The 9,504-nt window shown below is 35.8% G+C and overlaps 1 protein-coding gene across 4 annotated transcripts in view; it reads left to right on the top strand.

Annotated features, from left to right (window-relative positions):
• The window catches only part of Zbtb20 (zinc finger and BTB domain containing 20), a 760,216-nt gene that overhangs the window by 291,640 nt on the left and 459,072 nt on the right, over positions 1–9,504 (top strand). For all 4 annotated transcript variants that reach the window (XM_027412659.2, XM_035444554.1, XM_027412661.2 and 1 more), the window contains exon 4: positions 8,447–8,520. The gene's annotated coding sequence lies outside the window, so the exon portion shown is untranslated. The remainder of the gene's footprint in view (positions 1–8,446; positions 8,521–9,504) is intronic.

The following is a 9,504-nucleotide window of genomic DNA, read 5'->3' as shown; positions in this document are numbered from 1 at the left end:
AATGTATAACTTGGATAGGCCTATAACCATTAGATAAATAAAGTTGATATGGCCAAGGGGCAAGAGAAATGTGTGGGGGGGGGCAGTGGGAAATGTAAAAGAGACAGACAGACACTAAATACAGATGGTTTACTTGATGAGGCCTACCAAACATCTAAATAAAAAAATAGCAGCCTTTCACACATTTTTTTTCAGAATATGTTGAGAAAAAGAGAACACTTTTTAAAATGAGGATGAGGATGATACCCTGCAGTCAACAGACGAAAATATCATAACAAAACAAAATCAATAATTATACTGAAAATAAACACCCAAATCTTCACACTATTCAACTACAGCAATATGGAAAAACACTTGTGTACCCTGATCAAGTAAGATTCTTCCCTGAAGTGCTATATTGACTGAAAATCCAATAACCAATTAATGTAAAATATCATATTAATAGAATATAAATTACCATTTTTCCTGAAAGCTGGATTCCTGCTCATTTTCCTTTTGTTTGTTTGTTTTTGGTTTTTTACATCCCAGTCAGTTTCCCCTACCCACTCTCCTTCCAGTTCTTCTCATGTACCTCTGTTGCATCCACCACTCCTTCTCCATTTATTTTTAGATATGGTTGGGACTCCCATGGGTATCAGCCAACCATGGTATATCAAGTTGCAGTGAGACTAGGTATCTCCTCTTCTATTAAGGCTGGATGAGGCAATTAAGTAGGAAGAATGGGCCCCCAAAACAGGCAACAGAGTCAGAGACAGCACCCACTCTCACTGTTAGGAGTTCCATCTGAAGACCAAATTACAAAATTGTAAAATATTTAAAAGAATAAATAAATGAAAAATGAAGATTCTATTTCTGTGATTCTGAGATATGATATACTGATTTAAAAAAAATTTACAAGTGATGCTGATACTATTGGCTATGGGACTCAAGTTTAGTTCATAACCATAGAGACCCATCTTTATAGTTTCCTTTGATGTAAAATAAATGTTGAGTGGATCAATCACAAATATTACAGACATGAATATTAAAAAAATTGTAACATATGCTGAGGGCCTAGGTTAGAATTGACCATCTTAATAGATACATAAAAGAATAATAAAAAAAACTGTCTCTGTGACAGAAATCTCAACAATCTAGTAACAGAAGAGAAGTGACTTCAGAACCTTATGAAAGCATCTATGAAACATCTATAATATAAATGTAGTGATGAAATCTCACTGCTGTGATTGGGAAAGAGGTTAGGTCATCAGCTCTTACCTATTGCATTTAACAATATAATAAACTTATGTTGAGAATGATGAGACAGGGAAGGCAAAGGGAAAAGGAGAGGAAATAGAAACTCTATGGGACAGAAATCAGTGGAAAACTGAAACTTAAGAAGAATTTTATTTGTAAAATAAGATTGTATTTAATAAAATAAATTGTATTTAATAAATAAAAATTAATAAAAGACTTTTATTTGTAGATAATATAATCTCACACATAGAGAATTAATTAATACATATAAACAACTTGTGAACTAACTAGGAGTTTGGAAAATTAACTAGATGCAAGTTCACTCTAGAAATCATTTTTCTTTTTGCATACCAACAACAAGGAAATTATAAAAATTTCATTTGCAATAACGTCAAAAATAATGTTTTTTTCAGAAACTGGCAAGCTAATTCTAACAGTTGAAAAATGATGCAATAGTTAAATTGCTTATTAAAAGGAAACAAAATTAGATTACACACACTATCTTATCTTATAGTTTACTATTCAAAGTATAGTATCGAGGAGACTGACACCAGAGTTAGAACAAGGGGATGAAATTGAGAGTCCAGAAAATTAAACCTTAGTTTTGGTCGGTTGGCTTTTTTCAAAGGTACCAAGGCAATTTGACTCTGCTAGGTATGGTGCAAAGACTATAGTCGTATAGTCTTGTATATTTTAAATATTTCACATCATCCATAAAAATTAGCTCAAAATGCATCATGTACCTAAATTCAGAAGCTAGAATTATAAAACTTCAAGAAGATGTTGTAGAAGAAAATCTTCCTGACTCCGTGCTAGGCAAAAACAACAAAAGAAAGTCTTTGATTTTAAAATGCATAAATCCCAGTAATGATTGGACAGGCAAGATATGCCTCCTGTACATTAGTAGCACAAATGCTATGGAAGTAGTCAATCACTATCTTACTGGATTTAGTACTCACTCTGCAAAATCAAATCCATTCTTGGTATTCTTAAATAGGCCAAAAACTTGTGACTGGCTCAGTCATAGATCCTAGAGGTGATCTAATACTATTCTTTTTCTAAATGGGCATAGTATTAAACTGTCCCCTAAGTTCCTATCTTTGTACCCATAGATTAGTGCATCCCCTAACCCTGACTTAAAAAGTTTCTTTTTGCAGTAGATGGTGATTAATACAGAGAACAATAGCTGTTCAAAGTATCACAATCAGTATCACACCTTTTCCTCCCAAGAATGAGGGATTTTTCAAGGAATAGAGGGCAGAAAGATTGCGTGAACTGGAAGTAGTGGACATATGCAATTAAACCTCATTTGTTGAATATGGTTGGACAGTTGCCAAGCACAAACTCACAGAGGTTATGACTGCATGCACAGCCTGTAGCCAGACAAAATCTCAGTCCAGAATTCCCATCCCTATCTGGGAGTCTATTGGCAGTTAATGGCTGCTGAATGAGGTTGAGTAAGTTTTCTTCTAATAAGCTGCCCCTAAAAGACTATCCATGCTCCAGTATATGGTCCTACACTCTTGCATATACAAGCAGCATTCATTAGAGTGAGTGGGTTTTCAAACAAAGAAGGTGAGCACATGAAGTTGGAGGGACTAGATGAGAAATTAGGAAGGAGGGAATGGAGATTGGATTTGATAAAAACGCATTACATGCATGTATGAAGTTTTCAATAACATGTACCTACACAAAAGAATGGATCAGTAACTTGAACTTCAACAAAATTAAGAACCTTTGAACTTCCTGATAGAAGTGAAATGATAAGCCACAGACAAAATAAAAGCTACAAGATTTTGAACAAATTAAAAATTGTGTCATTATTGTTGTTACTTATAAATCATTAATTGTCTTCATATAGAAATATTCTAAGCCTGGCATTGGTGGCACACGCACTCGGGAGGCAGAGACAGGTGGATCTCTGTGAGTTCGAGGCCAGCCTGGTCTCCAAAGTGAGTGCCAGGAGAGGCTCGAAGCTACACAGAGAAACGCTGTCCCGAAAAACCAAAAAGAAAGTAAGAAAGAAAGAAAGGAAAAAAGAAATATTCTATAGTATGATAAAAAATCCAATTAAAAAGAATATTTTGAGTAAATATTTCACTGAAGAATAGGAATTACAGTAAACACAGGAAAGATGCTCAACATGATTAACTTAAATCATAACGTACCGCTTCATACTTCTGTAGTAGTTATTAATTCTGTCTTTTAAAAAAGGCAGAAATAAGTTTTTATGAAGATATGGAGAAATGGAACCATCCCACACATCTGGTATGAATGCAAAATTGATTATTCCATTTAAAAATGTTGGAAATTTCTTAACAATTAAAATAAACCAAGTCTTAGGACCTAGCAATTCCACTTTTGAGTGCTTCCTAAAGTGAAATGAAAATGTATATCCACACAGATACTTTCATACTGTGAATGTGTATGGTAGTATTATTCATAATAACCAAAAGTTGAAAGCTGCCTTAATGTGCATCAGCTGATAAATGGACTTTAAAATTTTGATGCACTATACAAATTCCATTCATCAGAAAAATATATGAAGGCAATTGTATTTTGACAAAAATTCTTTCAAGCAGGAGCTGTTTATGGTTGTGTTACTCTAAATTTACTCTAAATCATGGCAATCTAAATGATAGTAAAGAGAAATACATTGTTATAGGCAGTTTTTATTGTCTCCTTGACACAATGTAGGGTCACCTGGAAGTTAGTCTAAATGAGGAATTACTTAGATTAGGATGACCTGTGGGCATTCCCATGAGGGGTTTCAGAATTGGGTTCATGGAGTTTGGAAGATTTACTGTGAATTTGGCCTGCACCATTTTCTGGGCTGGGCCCCAGAGCAAGGAAGCTTAGTGCTGTAGTGCATGTGTGGATTCCTTGTTCTTGTCTGGGGATGTGCTGTGACTAGCTATTTCAAGTTCTTGCTCCTTTTGACTTCCCTGTGATAGTGGACAATAACCAAGCCAAATAAACCCTATCTGTCCTAAGTTTTTTTTTTCCTTCACAGCAACAGGACATGGGACTCAGACTTATGTTCTATAAGTTATGCTACCATATAATGCTCAAATAAAAGTATGCTTATTAAAACTGTAAGATAGGTAATACTACTTAATGAATAACCAAGGTTAACATCTCCAGTGATGGGTCATGTTGACATCATTTGCTGCCCAATATTATAATAATACATGCTTTTGTATGTATCTCTGAAACTCATAATTTCAGTCTTTTATGAGAAAATATTAGACAGATTCAAGTTTAGTAATAGAAAATGAAGTATATTATCTTGTTCAAAACTGTGAATGTAATAGAGAACACAAAAAATTGTCACAGACCAAAGAAACTAAGGGCACATTGCAGTTATGCAGTTTAACATGCTGAATTGGATTCCTGGAACAAAAATAAATGATACTAGTGGAAGAATTGGTAACATATATTATATGACATTAACAGAACATTTACTAACATTGAGTCACTTTATTTATATTTTAGTAATGCATACTAAATTCTCTATGGGTGAGTGATATGTTTTCTGGCATTGCTTTTTAAATGATCTGGTGGAAGAAAAACTGGTAAGGGGGAATAGCTGGAAAATGAGTATGTTGAGAGTTCATGGAATTCACTGTGCATTTTACCCTTCCATATGTTTGAAATTCTCCATAGTAATCTTTTTCAAAAGGAAAATTCAATTGAAAAACAAACTTCACTAGTAACATCTTTGTTGACTTTTAAGTCAACATCTTATCTTTTTTTTCTATTAATATTTTTATTTTGGAAAGTCTTATTTTACATGTCAATCTTCCCATTACCTTGCCCTCCCATGCCCCCCACCGACCCCCCAACCCACCCTCTACTCACTCTCCAATGATAGTGAGGCCATCCATGGGGGATCATCAAAGTCTGTCACATCATTTGGGGGAGGGCCTAGGCCTTCTAACAGTGGAGCCAGTGTTTATCCCTAGTGCACAAATGGACTTTGGGAGTCCATCCCCTATGGAGGGATACTATTGCAGCCCAGATACATCTTGTGTCTTTTAAGAATCAAATATGTGCATGACAAAATGAATAAGCCATATAAAGACACTGAATGTGAATAAATAACCGAGCTGATGAAACCAGGGCTGAATACTTGGGAGAACACTAAGAGAGGTGATTGAGGTAACAGTCCTCCTGAAATGCAGTGCTGCTGCTTCTTTCCTTGAAGCTCTGAGGCCCAGTGACTTGCTCTTCCCTCATACCTATCTGAGTGAGGATTTTAAAGTGAGATAGAATGTGGTTAGAAGCCACCTTTGTTCCTATTCAATGCTTCTGGGATCTGTGGCATTTCACCACTGTCATTTTTGTTGTTTAACTGAGGGCTTTATTTGTGGCCTTGTGACTTGTAGCACAGGTCACTGTAAAATAGCACATGTGTTGCTTCTCCGGTATCCATACAGAATCTAGGGCAAAGTACAGAGCTGTGCACAAACAGAATCCTTCTCCAGGCTTTGTAATTTGCACTGATGTCATTGTATCATTGGGTATTGACTATAATCTATAAATTCTCATACTTTCATTTTTACTACAAAATCTACCACTAATGTCAATTTTACTACAGCCTAAGTTTAATTTTTAAAAAGATTTTAGGAACTTATATGTCAAGAGAAATGTATTCTTAGTGACGACACATGCTTCATAGATCTGTTATAAAGGTGGATCAGTGTGCAGTTGTAAACATGAAAGTTGGAAGCAGTAAAGGAGGGGGCATGAGAAGGCTCTGTCCCGATTTTCTGGCCCTCAGTCTCACTTTGCTCTCAGAGTTATTTCACTTTCCCTAATGACCTGCCTTCCAGCAATTTCGACCTAATATTGAACAGTAGGCTGCTCAGTGACAGAGCTAGTGGTTTGTTCATGTGGCAATGAAGAGGGGCAGGATTCATATCGAAGACAACTGGTCCCACTTCCAGGTCCATCTTTGGGCCAAGATACGTAGTCGCCAACAGTGAGTTGGCGACTGTATTTTTTTGAGTTCTGGCGCAAAGCAAGATCCATCTGTTTTGCCCAGCCGTTTGCCTGAGTGCCACAGAATGGTCCTGTTATTAGGCTTATTTGTGGTCCTATTTGAGGTTAGGAATAATGTAAATAAACTTCAGCCCTCCTTTTGATGAATGCAGCACAGGAATTAAAAGTGGTGGTGTTGGTAGTGTAAGTGAGGCTGTGTCTATTTTCTCAATTGCTCTGTTTTCTTTGGATGGAGAAACAGACATTTAAGAATGAGTTTGTCATCTGGAAGGATAGTTGTGACCAAGTTTCCCTCAACAGGATACAAGATGTTATTTTTGAGCTTCATTACCCTCACCAGAGAGAGGGAGAGGGACAGAGACAGACAGAGGGAGAAGCAGGCAGAAATGGAGAAGAAAGCTAGTCACAGAGGACAGAGAGGGAGGGTGGGTATGACTTAATGCTGACTGTTCACAATGAACTTTGTGATTTTGAATAGTTCTGTTTACTCCACATCTGCTGGTTTGAGGAGAAGGAAACCTGACTGAACTGAACTGCTGGTTGTCAGTTAAATACTTTATATGGTGATTTCTCTCACCTTTTCTTGTTTGAGCCAGAGAGTGAGTCAGTTCCACTGACCACATTTTGTTGGTGAGAACAATACCAGTTTCGATTCAGATTTATCTAGAAATGGACACATTTTATGTTTCTGAATCATTTATCAGGGGTTATTGTTATTCCATATAATTTTTGAGCACAGTTATTTTTGTCAGTGTCTTTCATGAATGTTTGGTTGCCTTATAAGGATATATGTGCTCTCCCCTCCTCTCATTCAGTTGTCCCTGGTGACGCCTCCATAATTTCTGTCTTTACGCTGGTGCATTTTTAGTCTAATTCAGGCATTTGAGAAGCAGAGGGAAAGTTTAGGAAGTCAGTAATTTTTTTCAAAATTCTAATCCCATTCATGGGTAGATTGGGTATGAAGTATGAACAAGTTTGCATTTAAAATGTCTGTGCATCAAATAAACACATTGCCTAAATTATTGTTCCATATATTTTAAAGGAAAACAGGATTTGCAAGTGAGAACCAGATGCATTTTCTCATAATAGGTGCAATTTCAGGGGTGATTTATGATTATGATCTTATATGCAGAAATATTAAAATATTACTTTGCATTATGTGAGGTCAGACACAAACCCACCACAATCAGTGCAACAAATATATATATATATATATATATATATATATATATATATATATTATAATATATATATTATATACTGTTGTAAAGTAAAATAAGGAAGATAATTATAATAGCTCCATTTTGCATTTAAAAGTATCTTTTTCTAAACACTAATGTGTTATTTATTTGAAGCTAAAATAGGAGTGACTTAATGTAGTGTGTTGTGATTTGTAGAGGATGATATTTGAAGAAAAGATTTTAAAAAGGTACAGTCGGATGTCTTAAGCCCAAAGTTGTGGGTTACAGTTGGAGATCTGAATACCTGGACTCTTAATTTGAAGATTAAAGATTTATAATATTTTTAACCAGAGTGTTAAACCAGGATGTCGCATTCAAATCCATATGCTCTTGCTGGGTTACTAATGATGGTATGGGATAGGAAGTATGGTATGATGTGAAGTAGGGCACAGGCAACCCATAGTATCATGCAATGGCCATTTTGCATGTTGTATTGGTAACTATGTTTGTTTACCTCTAGTTTACAGCCACTACAGGTCAATAATTTGAAACCAGAGATTAGTATTTTTCTTTTTATTGTGGTCATAGTTTTCTTTCAACATGGATATCCAGATCCATAGATTTGTTTTCCAGGTTTTATGAGCTTGGTATTTTCCATACTCTTTGGATTGTGAAATTCTTCTCTAAGATATTTTTTCTTTAAATTGCTTAGACTGAATTCACTAAAGAAGTTTCTGGCCATACCAGTATGAAATCCTTAGCATGGAGGGAGATTTTATTTTTTTTTAGAATTACCGTTGTTTCCTCTTTAGATCCTTTTATTTTCATTAAGAAACTACTCTGGAAAAAGGTTGTTTTTTTTTTTCCCTTCCTTTCTTTCTTTTTCCCCCTTAACAGGGATAAAAAAGCTCCGCTTGACTGGTAATGCATTGCTTTGGATGGGGAAACATTATGAAAGTTTAATTTTTAATTAAATCTGAAATACCAATTATAACTGAAAGAGATTTTAACCTGTTTCTTTTCAGACTGCCTGAAGTTACGTTTCGAGACTGAAATCACTGCACCTTAAAAACAAAGGATTGAGCCGCACTGTGTTCCTGTAAGTAGAAGCTTCCCGAACCTTCCTCTGTGTTTCTGTGACCAACCCACAAAGGGACAAAACCTATCATAGTAACCAGACATGAGGGAAAATCTGAATGTCCCTGAAGAAATATATACTTAAATGATTTCCTTTTTAAAAAAGTTATTGAGCTCAATATTTCAGGTTGTCTTCTATTCACCCGAAATTATGAAACCTTTCTTTTGGCAGGTTTGAATTTCATTAGGAGGGTGTCACACACTGTGCATCAGCACAGTGACACACACCCTCTGTGGAGAGATTTGTGCATTTTTATACCAGACTCTTAAGAGGTAAAAGACTTCTTTTGAATCAAAGTAGATTTCGTTTTCTTTAGTGATGTCACTAGAAATTTTTAGCCTTTGTGTCAATGGAAATGAAAAGTTCATGATGACATCACAAGATTCTATAGCCTTGAAGATTTTTGGGCAAACCTAAGTAAAAATGCATAATTCCCTTGTGTGCGTGTGTTCCCCATTCTGCTACGAAGCAGTCAAAATAGCACATCTTATGTCTTCCCGTGAGCTACAAGGCTGTCTCTCAGAGCCCCATTGTTCCATAAATGCATGTCAGAGTCTACCACAGTCTGCTCTACCCTTATTTAGCTGCTGTTTTGTCAATGTACTTGGAAGAACAATTAACATTTGGGATTTCAATGTCTGAATAACAGGCAGTGAATAGAACTGGAGCAAATAAAAGATTCAGATGCCCAGGGTAAGAAAACAGAAAGCTTATAGTTGGTGGAAGAGAGAAAGAAAATCATTTTAATGCTGCATTCGGAGTTGGGAAATACTGTAAGGAAAGATTTTTTTCATATTGTAGATCAAAATACAGATTTTAGTGATGAAAACCCAGGATTATGATACCTTGCTAAGTTTTACAGTCTAAGGTTTTCTGTCAGAGCCTCAAAGCACCATCTTTTTTGTCAGAGTGCTAGTTGTGGGTCTCCTTGCTACACCCTGGCTT

This window comes from Cricetulus griseus, chromosome 4, assembly GCF_003668045.3.
Source record: "Cricetulus griseus strain 17A/GY chromosome 4, alternate assembly CriGri-PICRH-1.0, whole genome shotgun sequence".
Classification (NCBI taxonomy): domain Eukaryota; kingdom Metazoa; phylum Chordata; class Mammalia; order Rodentia; family Cricetidae; genus Cricetulus; species Cricetulus griseus.
Note: the sequence above shows the minus strand (reverse complement) of the source record. Positions and strands in the feature narration are given on the sequence as shown.